Here is an 18,030-nt window from a genome sequence, read left to right as displayed (position 1 = left end):
CAGGTGCCCGGCACCATGTCCGGCTAATTTTTTTGTATTTTTAGTAGAGACAGAGTTTCACCATGTTGGCCAGGCTGGTCTCAAACTCCTGACCTCAGGTGATCCACCTGCCTCAGCCTCCCAAAGTGCTGGGATTACAGGTGTGAGCCACCACGCCCAACCTTCATTCATTTTCATGGAGAAAAATATTTCATTTATACCATATTTTGTTTATCCATTTATCCATTGGTTGTTTCTACTTATTTTAGCTATTATGAATAATATTGCTGTGAATATTTGTGTACAAGGTTTTAATGGACACAAGTTTTTATTTTTCTTTAGTATATATCCAGGAATGGAATTGCTGGGTCATATTGTAATTCTGTTCAACTTTTTGAGGAACTTCCCAACTGTTCTCCATGGTGGCTGTGCCATTGTATATTCCTACTAGCAATGTATGAAGTTACAAATTTCTCCACATCCTGAGAACCCTTTATTATTTTCTGTTTTTCTTTTTGATTATAGCCATCCTAGTAGGTGTAAAGTAGTATTTCATTGTGATTTATTTTGCATTTCCCTAAATGATTAGTGATGTTGAGCATCTTTTCATGTGCTTCTTGGCCATTAGTATATCTTCTTCAAAGAAATGTCTATTCAAGTCTTTGGTAGTTTCTAAATGAGTTATTGTCTTTTTGTTGTTAGGTTGTAAGAGTTATAATCTGGATAACAGATCCTTATTAGATATGTAATTTGCACATATTTTCTACCATTTTGTGGGTTGTCTTTTGTCTTTTTACTTTATTTTTTGTTGCTTGTGTTTTGGTATCATTATTGAGAATTCATTGTTAAATTAAAGATCATGAAGAGTTACTCTTATTTTTTCTTCTATAATTTTTAGTTTTAGCTCTTGTATTCAGGTCTGTAATCAGTTGAAGTTAATTTTCAATATGGTGTGTGCTAGGAGTTCAGCTTCATTGTTTTGCATGTGTCTATGCAATTGACTCAAAGTGATTTGTTGAAAAATATTATTTTCTGATGGTATAAGGTCCCAACACCCTTGTAGAAATTCAATTGAAGATATATGTATGAGTTTATTTCTGCAGTCTTAATTCTATTCTATTGGTCTAAATGTTTATCTTTATGCCAGTATGAGATTGTTTTGATTATTTTAGTTTTGTAATAAAATAGACAAACATTCGGCAGATACATCAAGACAAAAGAAAAGTATATAGAAATAATATTATGAAAGAAAAGGGGGAACATATTGAAAAACACCATAAAGATTAAAAAGATTAAGGGACAGTGTTAACAATTTATGCCAATAGGGTTTGAAAGTTTAGAGGAAATAGACAAATTCCTAGCAAAATATAAATTATCAAAACCTACTCAAGAAAATATAGAAATCTTATATAGTCACAAGATATTAAAGTATTAAATTCTTCCTAGAGACCCAAATATATGCTTTCTACCAGTAACTCACTGTAAATAAAAAGAAAGGGATAATATATTGTGCAAACGCTAGTCAAAAAAAGTTGTTATGATAATATTAATATAAACAAAAGTGGACTTCAGAAGAAGGAATATTATCAGAGAGAAGAGGGCACTGCTTGGCAAATTGCCCTCTGATAAAGACAACAATACCGGAAGTAAAAATTGACAGAACTGCAAGGGGAAATTGACAAATCCACAATTATATTTGAGATTTCAATGCTTTACTCTTAATAATTAATAAAAAATTAGCTAAAAATTAACTTTAGCTAAATAAATTAGCTAAAAAGTTAATAAGGATAGATCTGAACAACACTAGAATAAACTTGTCCTAATGGACACTTATAGAACACTATAACCAAAAATGATAGAATTCACAGGTTTTGCAAGTACACATGGAATGTTCACCAAAATAAACCATATCCTGATTTATAAAATAAATGAACAAACTGGCTTCTCTCATTTAGCAATATGAATTTAAATTTCTCCCATGTCTCTTCATGGCTTTATACCTCATTTCCTTTTATTGCTGAATAATGTTTCATTTTATGCATGGGCCATAAAATGTTTGTCTGTGCACCTATTGAGGGACATCTTGGTTGCTTCCAAGTTTTGGCCAATATTAATAAAGCTGTTATAAACATTCATTTGCAGGTTTTTGTGTTATCATGAATTTCCACTCATTTGGTTAAATACCTAGGAATATAATTGCTAGATAGCATAGCAATTCTATGTTTAGGTTTGTAGGAAACTGCAAACTCTCTTCCAAAGTGACTGTCTCATTTTGCATTTCCACGAACAGTGAATGGGAGTTCCTTATGCTTCACAACCTCTACAGCATTTGGTGTGGTCAGTGTTCTAGATTTTGGCTATTCTTTCAGGTGCATAGTGGCATCTTATTGTTGTTTTAATTTGCAATTCCCTGATGATGTATGAGGGGACTTCAAAAATTGATGGAAAAATTGAACTAAAAGGTAAAAGTGAAAAATACAAACTTCTTAACATAAGCTCCATCAAGTTCAAGATATTTTGTAAGCAATGATACCAGCCATTTGATTCATCCCTAAGGAACTGAGGGTTCTGAGAATTTAATCAGGTCAATGCAGTCTTTTTTACGTTATGAACTGAAGAAAAATATGTGCAGTTTAAAGATTTGTTAAGATTTTGAAACAAAAAAGTCAGAAGGAGCCAAATCAGGACTGTAAGTTGGATGAATGCCTAATGATTTCCCATCAAAGCTCTCACAAAATTGCCCTTGTTTGATGAGGGGAATGAGCAGGAGCATTGTGATGGGGAAGGACTCTCTAGTGAAGTTTTCCCAGGTGTTTTTCTGCTAAAGCTTTGGCTTTTTCAAAACACTTTCATAATAAGCAGATGTTATTGTTCTTTGGCCCTCCAGAAAACCAACAACAAAAATTCCTTAAACATTGCAATAAACTATTGCCATGACCTTTGTTCTTGACCAGTCCACTTTTGCTTTGACCGGACCAGTTCCGCTTCTTGGTAACCATTGCTTTGATTGTGCTTTATCTTTAGGATCATACTGGTAAAGCCATGTTTTGCCTCCTGTTATAATTCTTCAAGAAATTGCTACAGGATCTTGATCCTACTTGTTAAAATTTCCATTGAAAGCTCAGCTCTTGTCTGCAGCTGATCTGGGCACAACAGTTTTGGCACCCATTGAGTGGGAAGTTTGCTCAACTTTAATTTTTCAGTCAGAATAGTGTAAGCTAAGCCAATTTAGATATCTATGGTGTTGACTATTGTTTGTGCTGTTAATTCTTGGTCTTCTTCAATTAGGGCATGGACATAATTTTTTTCAAAAAATGATGTGGAAGTCTTGCTGCTATGTGCTTCATCTTCAGCATCATCTCATCCCTTCTTAAAATGAGTTATCCATTTGCAAACTGCTGATTTCTTTTGGGGAATCATCCCCATAAACTTCTCATAAAGCATCAGTGATTTTACCATTCTTCCACCCAAGCTTCACACTAAATTTGATGTTTGTTTTTGCTTCAATTTTAGTAGAATTTATGTTGCTCTGACAGGTGCTGTTTTCAAACTTATGCCTTATCTTTTTAGTGCCTCAAACTAGATCCTGTTCAGGCATGTTATAGCAAGTTAGTATGAGCTGATTTTGGTATAAAAAATTTGGACTCCATAATTTTTTCATAATATGCATTTTTCATTACCTTTTAGAAGACAACTCATATCACCTTGAGCTTCTTTTCATATGCCTATTTTCCATATGTATATCTTCTTTGGTGAGGTGTTCTTTTCAGATGTTTGTACATTTAAAAATCAGTTATTACCCACTCCCCCCACTTCTATTCAACATAGTACTGGAAATACTATCAAGAGCAATTAGACAAGAAAAAGAAATTAAAGATACCCAAATTGGAAAGGAAGAAGTAAAATGACCTCTCTTTGCACATGATATGATCCTATATGTAGAAAACTCCAAAGACTCCACCAAAAAAAAAAACTATTAGATCCAGTAAATGAATTCAGTAAAGTTGCAGGATATAAAATTAATATACAAAAATCCGTGGCCATTTTATTCACAAATAACAACCTAGCTGAGAAATCAAGAAAACAATCCCATTTATGATAACATAAAACACTTAAGAATAAATTTGACCAAGAAGATGAAAGTGCATCAGTATAACCTGCACACTGAAAACCACAAAACATTGATGAAATACATTGAAGAGGACACATATAAATGAAAAGATATTCCATGCTCATAGACTGGAAGAATTAATGTTGTTAAAGTGTCTATACTACCTAAAGCAATATGTAGATTCAATGCAATCCCTATCAAAATCTCATCAGCATTCTTCACAGAAATAGAAAAAAAAATCATACAATTTCTGTAGATCCACAAAAGATCCCAAATAACGAAAGCAATTCTGAGAAAAAGAAAATCCTGGAGGATCAAACTTCCTGATTTAAATTTATATTACAAAACAAGAGTAATCAAAACAATATGGTATTGGCATGAGAGATACACATAACAGTTAAATAGAATAGAGAGCCAGAAATAAATCCAAACATGTATGGTCAATGAATTTTTGACAAGAGCACCAAAAAGACAAAGTGAGAAAAGGGTAGTCTCTTCAATAAATAGGTGCTAGAATTTCCACATGCAAAAGAGTGAAATTAGACTCTTAAGTTACACCATACACAAAAATCAATCCAAAATGGATAAAAGACCTGAATGTAAGACCTGAAGCCATAAATCTCCAGAAGAAAACATAAGGGAAAAGCTCTTTGACACTGACTTTGGCAATGCTTTCTTGGATATCACACCAAAACCTCAGGCTACAAAAGCAACAATAAATAAATGAAATTATATCAATCTAAAAAACTTCTACACAGAACAAAAACAATCAACAAAATGAAAAGGCAATGTGCAGATAAGGAGAAAATATTTGCAAACCATATATCAGACAAAGGTTTAATATTCAGGATTTAGGAAGAACTCATACAACTCAATAGCAAGACAACATATAACCTGGTAAAAAAGTGGGGAAAGGACTTGAATAGACATTTCTTCAAAGATGACAGAAAATGACCAACAGGTATATGAAATGGTGCTCAATATCACCAATCATCAGGAAAATGCAAATCAAAACTACTTTGAGATACCACCTCATACCTGTTAGGATAGCTATTATCAAAAAGACAAGCGCTAACAAGTGTTGGTGATGGTGTGGAGAGGAGGGAGCACTTGTACACTGTTGGTGGGAATGTATTATAGATTGGTGCAGCCATTATGGAAGATAGTATGGAGGTTCCAAAGTAAATTAAAAATAGAACTACCATATGACCCAGCAATCCCTCTTCTGGTATATCCCCAAAGGAAATGAGATTATCTCTGCACTCTCAAATTTATTGCAGCACAATTCACAATAGTCAAGATACAGACACAACCTAGGTGTTCATCAATGGGCAAATGGATAAAGAAACTGTGATATAGATAGATAAATAGATAGATAATTCGAATATTATTTAGCCTTTATAAAGAAGGCAGTCCTGTCATTTGCCAAAACATGGATAGACCTAGAAGACATTATGCTAAATGAAATAAGCCAGACACAGAAAGGAAAATACTGCGTGATCTCACTTGTATGTGGAATCAAGAAAAAAAAGGTTAAATATATAGAGATAGAGAATAAAACAGTAATTACCAAGGTCAGGATAAGGTGGAGGAAATGAGATGTAGGTCACAGGATGCAAAGTAGTAAATATACAGGATGAACAAGTGAAAAGATCAAAGTTCAAATGTACAACATGAGGACTATAGTTAATACATATTGTATATTGTGTTCAGGAATTTTTGCTAAATGAGTAGATTATACCTGCTCTTTCCAGTGGGGGAATAATCAGTAACTATGTGAGATGATGGATATGTTCATTGTTCCACTATAGTTTTACTATATATATGTTTCATTTACATTGTGTTGTATACCTTAAATATAGATAATAAAATTTATTTAAAACATAAAAGAAATCAGGTTTATTTTCCTGTTGAGTTTAAAGAGTTCTTTGTATATTTTGGATAAAAGTTCTCTATCAGAATGTCCTTTGCAAATATTTTATCTCAGTCTGTGGCTTATCTTCTCATTCTTTTTACAGTGTCACAGGGTAGAAGTTTTTAATTTTAATGAAGTTCAATTTATTCTTTCTTGCATTGGTTGTACTTTTGGCATTGCATCTAAAAAGTCATTGCTAAACCCTAGGTCAACCAGATTTTCTCCTATGCTATTTTGCAGGAGTTTTATAGTTTTTCATTTTACACTTAGGTCTATGATCCATTTTAAGAACATTTTAATGAAGGGTATAAGGTCTGTGTCTAGCTCCCAGTCAAGGCTTATTATATCTCACCTGGAGTGTCAGGCTGCCAGCATTTCTTGTCCCCTCCAATTCCAACTTGAGTTGACTAAATTCCTGCTGAGTGTAGCCAAGAGTCATGCCCCCAGGCTTCAAGGCAGCACTTACGGATGGAACCTCCAGGCCAGTACACCCAGGCCCCAGCTCCAGGATAAACTTGGCAGTCCCAGGCACCAGGCCAGCACCCACAGCCCTAGGACCCAGCCATGACCTTAAGTACCCAGTTTCTAGGCCTGCTCCACTGCCAGGCCAGGCCCCATAGCCCCAGACTCCAGACAGATACCCATGGACCTAGTTTCCAGGCCCTCCTCTGCACCAGACCAACACTTCTAGACCCTAGCTCCAGGCTAGCCTTTAGTAACCTAGGAAGCAGTCCGCCACAGTGCCAGGCTAGCCACCACATCTCCAGACTCCAAGCCAGCATCTGCAGACCCAGGCTCCAGGCCTGCTCTAGCAATAGGCTGGCCCCTGAAGCCCCAGGCTTTAGGCTTACTGCAGTGCTAGTGTGGAACCAAAAGGTACAAGCACCATGCCTACTCCTGCAGCCTCAGGGTCCAGGCTAGCCCCTGGAGACTCAAGTTTCAGGCCCAACCCAGACTCCAGATTGGCTCAGTACCAGACTGGCCCACATGGGCCCAAACTTCAGGCATCCCCCATACCAATGCCTGGTCAGCCTCTTCAGCCCCAGACTCCAGGCCAACACTTGTGGACCTAGCCTTCATCCCCACTCCAGAACCAGGTTGGCATGCATAGACCCAAGCTTGAGGCCACCCCTGACAGTCCAGCAGAATCAGGATCCAGACCTGCCCCAGGAATCCCAGTAACTATAATGGTATGAATCTGGAAATCAATAACAGAAGAAAAATTGGAGAATTCACAAATATGTGGAAATTAAACAAGATGCTCCTGAACAGAGTCAAGAAGAAATTAAAAGGAATCGAAAAATATCTTCAGACAAAAGAAAGTGGAAACAGCATGCCAAATTTATGGGATGTGGCAAAAGCAGTTCTAAGAGGGGACTTTATAGCAATAAATGCCTACATCAAAAAAGAAAAAAGACTTAAAAATCCAAACTAGCATTATACCTCAGGGAACTCTAAAAATGACCAGCCTGAATTGAAAGCTGGCAGAAAGGGAATAAAGGTCAGAGCAGGAACAAAAATGAATAGAGACTAGAAAAACAACAGAAAGGGTGTATTTTGAAAATATAAGCGAAGAATTTTGAAAAGATAAGCAAAATTGACAAACTTTTAGCTGGACTAAAAGTATTTTGAAAAGATAAGCAAAATTGACAAACTTTTAGCTGGACTAAAAGTATTTTGAAAAGATAAGCAAAATTGACAAACTTTTAGCTGGACTAAGAAAGAGAGAAGACTGAAATGAAGAAAATCGTAAATGAAAGAGAAGACATTACAACTGATACTGCAGAAATATGAAGAGTCATGAGAAACTACTGTGAGCAATTATAGTCCAAAAAAATTTGATAACATAGAAAAATGGATACATTCCTAAAAACATACAGCCTACCGAGACTGAATCATGAAGAAACAGAAAATCTGTATAGACCAGTAACAAATAAGTTATATTAAATGAGTAATCCAAAACCTCCCAACATAGAAAAGCCCAGGACCTGATGACCTCACTGCTGAATTATACCAAACATTTAAGAAAGAACTAATACCAATCCTTCTCAAACTATTCCACAAAATTGAGGAAGAGGGAATACATTCAAACACATTTTGAGGTAGGCATTACACGGATACCAAACCCAGACAGGACACTACAGGAAAAGAAAACTACAGGCCAATATTCCCGATGAACATAGACACAAAATCCTGAACAAAATGCCAGCAAACTCAATTCAACAACGCATTAATGGATTATTCACGGTGACCAAATGGTATTCATCCCAGGGAGGAAAGAATGGTTCAACATATGCAGATTAATAAATATGGTATATCACATTAGTAGGATAAAAGTCAAAAGCCAATTGATCATCTTAATAGGTGCAGAAACACTTGACAAAACATACTTTTATAATAAAAAGCCTCAACAAATTATGTGTAGAAGGAATGTATGTCAACACAATAAAAGCCATTTGTATATAACAGCCCACAGCTGACATCATACTCTATGGGAAAAAGCTAAAATCTTTTTCTCTGTGATGAGGAACTAGACAAAGATGCCCACTCTTATGACCTCTATTCAATATTGGAATTCCTAGCAAGAGCAGTTAGTGAAGATGAAATAAAAGGCTTCTATTTCAGAAAGGAACAAGTGAAATTATTTCTGTTTGCTGATAGCAAGATCTTATTTAGAAAACTATAAAGGCTCCACGAAAGAACAATTGGACCTAATAAACATCTTCTGGAAATTTACAGGATACAAAATCAAGATACAAAATCTGAAGTGTTTCTACACACCAACAACAAATTTCTGAAAAAGAAATCAACAAAACAATATAGTTTACAATAGCTATAAAACTAAAACTCTTAGGAATAAATTTAACCATGAAGGTGAGAGATCTGTACAGTAAAAAGTATAAAACATTGATGAAAGAAAGAAAATGCAAATAACTAGAAATGTATCTTGTGTTTATAAGTTGGAAGAATTAATATTGTTAAAATGCCCATACTAATCAAAGCAATCTACAGATTTTATGCCATCCATATCAAAACTTCAATGACATTTTTCACAGAAATAGAACAACCCGACAATTTGTATGGAACTATAGAAGATTCTGAATAACCAAAGTAATCTTGAGCAAAAAGAATAAAGCTGGAGGTATCACATTTCCTGATTTTAAAATCTATAAAGTTATAGTAGTCAAAACAACTTGATACTAACATAAAAACAGACAAATAGACTAATGGAACAGAACAGAGAGCCCAGAAATAAATCCACACATTTACAGTCAACTGATGTTTGACAAAGGTGCCAAGAACACACAATGGGGAAAGGACAGTCTCTTTGATAAATGGTGTTGGGACAACCGGATATACATACACAGAAGAATAAAGAAGAATAAAATCAGATCCTTATTTCACACTATATACAAAATATCAACTCAAAATGAATAAAAGACTTAAATGTAAAACCCGAAACTGTAAAATTACCAGAAGAAAACATAGGGGAAAAGTTCTTTGTCACTGGTGTGGGCGGTGATTTCTTGGCTAAACTCCAAAAGCACAGGTAACAAAATTAAAAATGGACAAATGCTATTACAACAAATTAAAAAGCTTACGCACAGCAAAGGAAACAAAGTGAAGAGACAACCCATAAAATGGGAGAAAATATTTGTAATCCACACATCTGACAAAAAGTTAATATACAAAATATATAAGGAACTCAAAGAACTCAATAGCAAGAAAACCAATAACCCAATTAAACAATGGACAAAAAAGACCTAACTGGTTATTTTCCAAAGAAGACATACAGATGGCCATTAGATATATGAAAAAAAAATGCTCAACATTACTAATCATCAAGGAAATGCAAATTAAAAACCACAATATCACATCACACCTGTAGAGTGAGCTAGTATCAAAAAGAGAAGAGATGGTCAGTGTTGGGCAGAATGAAAAGAAAAGGGAACCATTGTACACTGTTGGTGGGAAAGTAAATCAGTACCACTACTATCAAAAACAATACAGAGGTTCCTCAAAAAAATTACCATATGGTCCAGCAATTCGACTTCTAGGTAAATATCCAAAGAAAATGTAATCAGTATTTCAAGAGATATCTGCACTCCCATATTATTTACATTATTCACAACAGCTAAAATATGGATTCAACCTAAATGTCCATTGACAAATGAATGGATAAAGAAACTGTGCTATATATACACAATGGATTACTCTTTAGTCTTCAAAAAGGATGTCCTGTCATCTGGGACAACATGGATGAACCTAGAGGATAATGTGTTATGTGAAATAAGCCAAGCACAGAAAGACAGAAACTCCATGATCTTACTTATATGTGGAATCTAAAAATGATAGATTCACAAAAGCAGAGTGTAGACAGGAGCCCTGTTGAGGAAATGGGAGATAGAGGAGATATTGGTTAAAGGATAGAAAATTTTAGTTAGACAAGAGGAATAAGTTCAAGAATATTATCTGACATGGTGACTATACTTACAACAATGCATTAATGATATATTTTGTATATATCATTAATATATAATGTATACATACTTTAAGAAATCATGTTGTACACCATAATATACATGTAATTTTTATTTGTGATTCAATAATAATAAACACAAATTAAGCAGAAGAATGGAATCATGAAGATTAGGTCAGAAATTAATATTACGTAAAAGAGAAAAACAACAAAGAAAATGAAGTAATCAAAAACTTGGTTCTTTTAAAAGATTAACAAAATTGATTAAACTTGAGCTACACAAATCAAGAAAAAAGGAGAATACTCAATTTGCTAAAATAAAAAGAAAGAGTTGCCATTACTACCAACATTACAAAAACAAGAGAAGTGTAAGGAAATACTATCTACAATTATATGACAACAAAACAGATAACATGTGAAATGGATAAGTTCATAGAAGAACGCAAACTACTGAAACTAACTCAAGAAAAAATGTAAAATCTGAATGGACCTATAGAGAGTAAGGAGATGTAAATAAGCAATCGTTCAATTTCATAGAAAGAAAAGGCCAGAAACAATAGACTTCACTGGTTAATTCTATCCAATACTTAATAATTTATATCAAATTTCTAAAACTCTTCCAAAAATTAGAAGAAGAGGGCACACTTCCCTACAGATCCTGTGAATGCATTACTGTCAAGATACCAAAACCAGACAATATCACAAGGAAAGAAAATTACATACCGATATTGCTTATGAGTATAGACACAAAAATCCTCGGCAAAGTATTAACAAACCAAATTCAATAACATATAAAAAGAATTGTACAGCATGACCTAGTAAGATTTATCCTAGGAATGCAAGGTTTTACATTTGAAAATCAGTTAATGTAATACACCATATCAAAAGAATGAAAACAAAAATCAAATTATTACCTCAATAGAAGTAAAAACTGTTTGACAAAATCTAGCACTCTTTCATGATAAAAACACTCAACAAACTAGGAACAGAAGGAAGCTTCCTCAAAGCTGATAAAGGACATCTATGGAAAACCCACAGCTAACATAATTATGATAATATAATATAACATAACAAAATTAATGATAAAAGCTTTCTCTCTAAGACCCAGAGCAAGACACGTATGTTTGCCTTCACCACTTTTATTCCACATTGTACTGAAGATTCCAGTCAGGGCAATTAGGTAAGAAAAAGAAATAAAAAGCAACCCGATTTGAAAGGAAGTAAGACAATCTGTATTTGTAGATGACATAAATATATGCATGAATATCCTAAGTAATCTACTACAAACTATTAGAAATAATAAACAATTTCAATACAGTGGAAGGAGACCAGATCAATATACAAAATCAGTTGTATTTCTCTACAGCAGCAATGAGCAAAACAAAAATGAAATGAAAAAAATGATTTAATTTGCAATATCCTGAAAAAGAACAAAATCCTTAGGAATAAATGTAACAAAACAAGTGCAAAACATATACTCTGAAAACAACAAACATTGTTAAAACATTAAAGAAGTCTTAAATAGAATGACATTCCGTAAAGACTTTATATTGTTAAAATGGCAATACCCCTTAAACTCATCTGCAGATTCAATTCTTATCAAACCCAGCAGACATTTTGTTTGTTTGTTTGTTTTGTTTATTTTTATCTTTTTTTTTATTGTTATAGTTTAAGTTCTGGGATACATGTGCAGAATGTGCAGGTTTGTTACATAGATATACATGTGCCATGGTGGTTTGCTGCACCCATCAACCCGTCATCTACATTAGGTGTTTCTCCTAATGCTCCCCCTCCCCTTGCCCCCCACCTTCCGACAGGTGCCAGTGTGTAATGTTCCCTCCCTGTGTCCATGTGTTTTCATTGAGAGTTATAACTACATCCTAAAGAAGCACAGGGGACACCCAAATAATGTTAGGAAAAAAAACCCATATATATATTTGCTTAGTGGTATATATATATAACCTTTCTTACATTCTTAAACCAGAATTGGAACATCCCATAATAGAGCCAAACTTTTATTGAGTGCTGTATGCCAGGTATTGTGTTAAGCACTTTCACATACCTTGGGAGCTTTATTCTCATAATTCTCATAATACAATGACCTGAGCATCAGCTGTGTGGAGTGGCCTACACCTTGACCATGATTCTGGGGAATGATGAATGAAAATGCAAAGTATAAATATATACTTTTTAGGAAAATGCCTCTACTTCAACACAAAGGAATCGCTCCATTTCTATCCCTTTGAACCCCAAATGGAATCCTGTATCTTTTCTCTGAGCTACAATCTTGAAAGAAGACAGTTACTGTGCTGTGTTATAAGAATGTAAATAATTTAAGCTGTCAGAGTTGTTTCCTCAGAATTTATCCAACATTATAAGCCAAAGGGTCTACATCAGTGTCTGAACCATTTAAAATTATTCAGTGTATTGAGAAGCAAGTAAAACGCTAGGTATTTCATGTTTACATCTAAAGGAGACCACATTAGTTCATCCCCTACTCCTTTTCTAAATGATGAAACTCATGAGGTCTAGCAAAGACCAAGGACTAAAATAAGAAGTATATTGTGCACACCTCAACAGATTTTCATATGAAAAGTTATTCTGTTTGATACAAACCTATTGTAGTTCGTGAATTTACTATGTGTAATCATCAAGTCTTCACTTTTAAAAGAAAGTATCACTTGAATCTATTTTGTAAAGTTTCTAAACATCTACTTGAGCATTTGCATTACCAGTATTAATCAACCTGAGAATCAGAAAAAAAAAAGTTGCAAATATATTTGCCTTTGGCATGAGAACAAGTAATTGGTGCAGTCCAGCTCTAAAAGTACAACTCTAATAATATAATGCTTGGTCTGCCTCTGCTACATAGTGATTCACATATTGCTTCCCTATCCACAAATTTGTATTTGATTTAGCATATAAAACAGGGAAAAACGCAATAAAAAGACAAATAAGTGGTTTAGTTACACATACTTTGCTTCTTTCCAAGCTCAGAACTGTGAAAATAGGCAAATATCTTATCCCACTGACGCACTATAATTAAGAGATGCCTAATAAAATGACTCATAAAATATACTTTAATTGGGTTCAAAGAAGAGTTAATTTAAAATACAAAAATCAAAGAGAGTGCCAGTTGATGAGTTTCCACTCCTTTTTGTAAATAGCATTAACTGTTTTAGAAACTTCCAAATGTTAATCTGATAGTACAGGACAGTTAATTATAACTCAAAATATTTATAGACACAGGAAGCACAGATGCTGTATTCACATTAATTCACATATGTAGTCTCTATCATTAAATAATTTCTATAAAATCTCAAGTTTCTAATTAGCATTTGTGGTGTTAAAAAGAAGGCAAATTGGTAGCTGGGTTCTTTTCAGTGAAGACACGATCAACTAGCAGAGTTAAGATGCTAGTCCACCTTATATGCATTTTAGGATCTAATGTATTAGTGCAGAGTTACTTGCAGCAAGATGCACAAATCCTGCCTATAAGACTTTGTGGGTGTCACCGTTCTGTGCACTTTATTAAAACTACTCCACACCCCAAACCTAATAAAAATAATTGTTGCTTATAACTTGGACATATTTGGTGAAGTTGCTAATAAAGTACATTATTAAATGCAAAATGATTTCACACTGTAAATGTCTTGAAAATTCAGTTTCTGCTACATATTTTCTTCCTAAAATAAAATGTTTATATAACCCTTGTCCTCACTCCCAATTTTTTCCAGTAATCTGCTTTATTAGGGCCATGTTAATAAAAATTTGGGTCAAGAAGCCATTCATAAACAATAAAAAGTGTTTCTAAAGTAGTGAATTTTTTCTTCTATATCATTTTTTCTGCTTATTTCTTTTCAAATGTCAGATATTTCTCTTTATATTTTGTTCTAGGCTTCTAAGCAATAGTCCATTTTTAAAATTTATGTTTTAATTGACAAAAATTATACATATTTATCATGTATAACATTGTTTTGAAATATGTGAATTGTGGAACAGCTAAATTGAGCTAATTAACATACACATTATTTCATATATTTATCATTAGATATTCCATATTAATGGCACTTGTTTTTAACATGAAACAGAGTTTTAGGCACAATAGTCAGTTATTTCTGGTTCTGCTTTGTGGAGAAAGGTGTATGGAGTGAGATCTCTGCACTCTCCAGATAATAACTTTCCAATGCTTATCTTAAGATAACTAAATTGTTTTTAACTGTGTGGAAAGTAGAAGAGACCTTAAAAAATTCACAAACGTAACTAGTGTATGTACAAATAACCCTAATTTTAGGGATATGCACACGAAAATGACATTATGACTTTAAAAATAACAGTTTTACTGTCCCTTCTCAGTGGTTACACATCTGGAAAGGTGCCATGTGCTTTCACTCAAGTACCACACTTGCATTTCTGTGTTGTGATGTCAGTAGCAGAAACCCTTAGAGCTGGCAATTTAGCTTCCTTTTCTCCTGCTTGGAAGAGACATCAAGTTATTACCCAGTAGAGATACTTCATTTTTCTATTTGGCTTATTTAAAAATCACCTATTCTGATTGATCTTTAAGAACGAATGATATAAACAGCTATTAAATTTTTTTTCAAATTCATAAAACTATTCATACTTTTTTGAAACAGGAGTTAATGCCAATAATCCATCGGAAGTATCTACTGTTTAGAAGGAAATGGGGCAGCACCAAGTGGGTATAATTCGATTGGTTAGGACTGTTGGGACTGATGTGGAGTGATGCTTTGCACCACAAGTTCTGTAAAGGGCATGGCACCAAAATCATGCATTTTCAATACATCTGCACTATGGAATGACCCATGTAGTGAATTTTGTCTTGGCCGCCCTGGCAGGACAGTATTGTGATCAGCACGGATGTCACTCAGGCCCTGATGTGGAGGGTGCCATGACAGGTCTGGAGGATGGAAGGGCTTGGCACCGAAGGGGTCCAACAGGCTCTCCTTGAGTTATAAGACATTCCCCCTATCTTTCCCATCAGTCACTGCAACACCAGTGTCCTCCTTGGAGTCTGAGATGGTTAAAAATTCATTGCTGCTTTGAGAGTCTCGGCGACCCACTTTTTTGTGCCCGCGAGCCCTCTCTGGAGTGTGGTAGGTAGGCTTCAAAGTCTTTGTGCTAGTTGGCGTGCCATGATGCCCCTTCCCATTACTTTTGGACATATCCTGCTTTGTGCGCCTCTGGCGAGAGGACAGTTTCTTTCTGTAAGCTGCGCTGTTTGACTTTTTGCTGCTGGCTCCCTGTTATTTCCTTAAAGGGCACAAGGCCAAAAATGTCCTTGTTGCTTTCACTTTTACTTGTTGATATGAGGAAGGGCTGAAGTGGGGAGGAGCCAAATATATCTATGCTTTTGGGATGTGTCTCAGGCCCCACCGCATGGCATTCTTGTACTTTCACCTTCTTGCTAAAAGGCTCCTTTGTGAATACATCAAATTCCTCCTGCTGGAGTCCCGCAGCAGGAAACCTGTGTTGAGGGAGGTTCTTTTCATTCCTTTCTTGCTGGGGCTGTTGAGCACACACTGCAAAGAAGGAGATGGCGCCAAATATATCAAACTCCTGTTTAGGAGTCTGCACTCCAACATCAGAGGATAATTGGGCTGAGGTGAGGAGTATTGTATTAAGATCTTGGGTTGGTCCACTGCCAGATTTGTCTCTGTAGACAGGGCTCATGTCACTGTACTTTGCTTTAGCCTGCTCATAATCAGAATCAGAGCTACGTTTCTCCTCTTCTTCCCTCATGTTCAGAATCCATGAGGAGAGGCCTGTGACCCAGATTTTCTGGTTTAGTATCATCATCATTAAAATCTCCTTGTTCTCCCTGAAGAACTTCTTCATCCTCTTGCTCTTCCTCTTCACTGCTCTTAGGAGAAGGGGCAATCATACCAGATAGGAAAGCTAGGATGCCAATTGGGTATCTGAGTATCAATATTAACACAGACACTGTGACTAAAAGTCCTTGACTTGTTTAAGTATTCTTCTTTCCTCAGTGCACAATTACTCAAGTAAATGGATGTAGGACCCTTTGGAGAAGGACTGAAAAAATCATTACCATGTATACTTGCCATGATGTTACAAATCTTTCCTCCTGGGGACCCAGTCCCATTTCAGTTTGCAGTGGCTCTGAACATTGGTTCAGGTCGAGAAACTGGACCCCAGGAAACTATGTCTTTTTATTGAGGCCATTGCCCTCAGCCTCCTGATCATCCATTTAGGTTTTCCTTTTTTTTGTTTTTTTTGAGATGGAGTCTCACTCTGTTGCCCAGGCTGGAGTGCAGTGGTGTGATCCGGGCTCACTGCAACCTCTGTTTCTCGGGTGCAAGCCATTCGCCTGCCTCAGCCTCCCTAGTAGCTGGGATTACAGGTGACCGCCACCACACCAAGCTAATTTTTGTACTTTTAGTAGAGACAGGGTTTCACTATGTTGGCCAGGCTGGTCTTGAACTCCTGACCTCAGATGATCCACCCTCCTTGGCTTTCCACTATCCAGGTTTTATTTTTAAACTCTTTATTACTAAAATAATGTTATAGTCCAGAGAAATTTTAAAAAGGAGATAAAAATTTTCATTTCCCCTCACCCTTTTTTCCCTAATGTTAACTTACATAACCATACTGTAATTACAAAAAATTGGAAATTAGCATGGTACAATATGTTAAATTAAACTACACACTTTATTTACATTTCACCAGTTATACAACGAATGTATTTTTCTGTCCCAATGTGTAACTCAGGATCTCACATTGCCTTTAGTTGTCACTTCTCTTTGTTCTCTTTTAATCTGCGACAGGCCTTCAATCTTTCCTTGTCTTTCATGACCTTGAAAGTTTTGGAGAGTGCATGTCAGTTATTGTATTATTTTCTATTGCTGCATAAAACTACCAAAAATTTAGAGGCTGAAAACAACACAAATTTATTGCCTCACAACTTTCATGGCTCAAAAGTCCAGGTATGTATTAGCTGAGTTCTCTGCTCAAGGTATCAGTGGGCTGAAATCAAAATGTCACCTGAGGCTGTGATCTTATCTGAGGCTTGCAATCCCCTTCCAAATTCGCTGGTTGTTGGCAGAATATAGTTCTAACAATTTGAGGATTGCAATCTTCCAATTTTTTTTTTTTTTTTTTTGCTATTGTCAAGGGTTTGCTCTGTTTTTAGATGCTTCCCTCAGGTCCTAGTCATGTGTACCTCTCATAATATAGCAGCTTACTTCTTGGAAGCCAGCAGATAAATCTCTAGTCTGCTATGGGAGATTCTTATATAATGTAACATTATTAAAACAGTTACTATTTCATCACCTTTGCCATAAAATGTTACCTAATCAAGACATTGATTATTCTGTCATATTTAAAGGTTGCAACCACACTAAAAAAGAGGGATTAACACTGGGGAAAGGGAAACTTGGGAGCCAAATTTGAATTCCACTTACTACTTTTATTGTTGAGTGTTCCTCAATTTGGATTGGTTGAATCTTATGATTAGATTAAGGTTATGCATTTTTGATGATAATACTACAGATGACATGTTGT

At 35.2% G+C, this 18,030-nt stretch overlaps 1 pseudogene; it reads right to left on the bottom strand.

Annotated features, from left to right (window-relative positions):
- Positions 1 to 15,152: 15,152 nt before the first annotated feature.
- LOC105503689 lies at positions 15,153 to 16,390 on the bottom strand (annotated as a pseudogene).
- Between the last annotated feature and the right edge of the window lie 1,640 nt (positions 16,391 to 18,030).

This window comes from Colobus angolensis, unplaced genomic scaffold, assembly GCF_000951035.1.
Source record: "Colobus angolensis palliatus isolate OR3802 unplaced genomic scaffold, Cang.pa_1.0 Scaffold87, whole genome shotgun sequence".
Taxonomy (NCBI): domain Eukaryota; kingdom Metazoa; phylum Chordata; class Mammalia; order Primates; family Cercopithecidae; genus Colobus; species Colobus angolensis.
The sequence above is the reverse complement of the archived record's forward strand: the minus strand, read 5'-3'. Positions and strand labels throughout refer to the sequence as shown.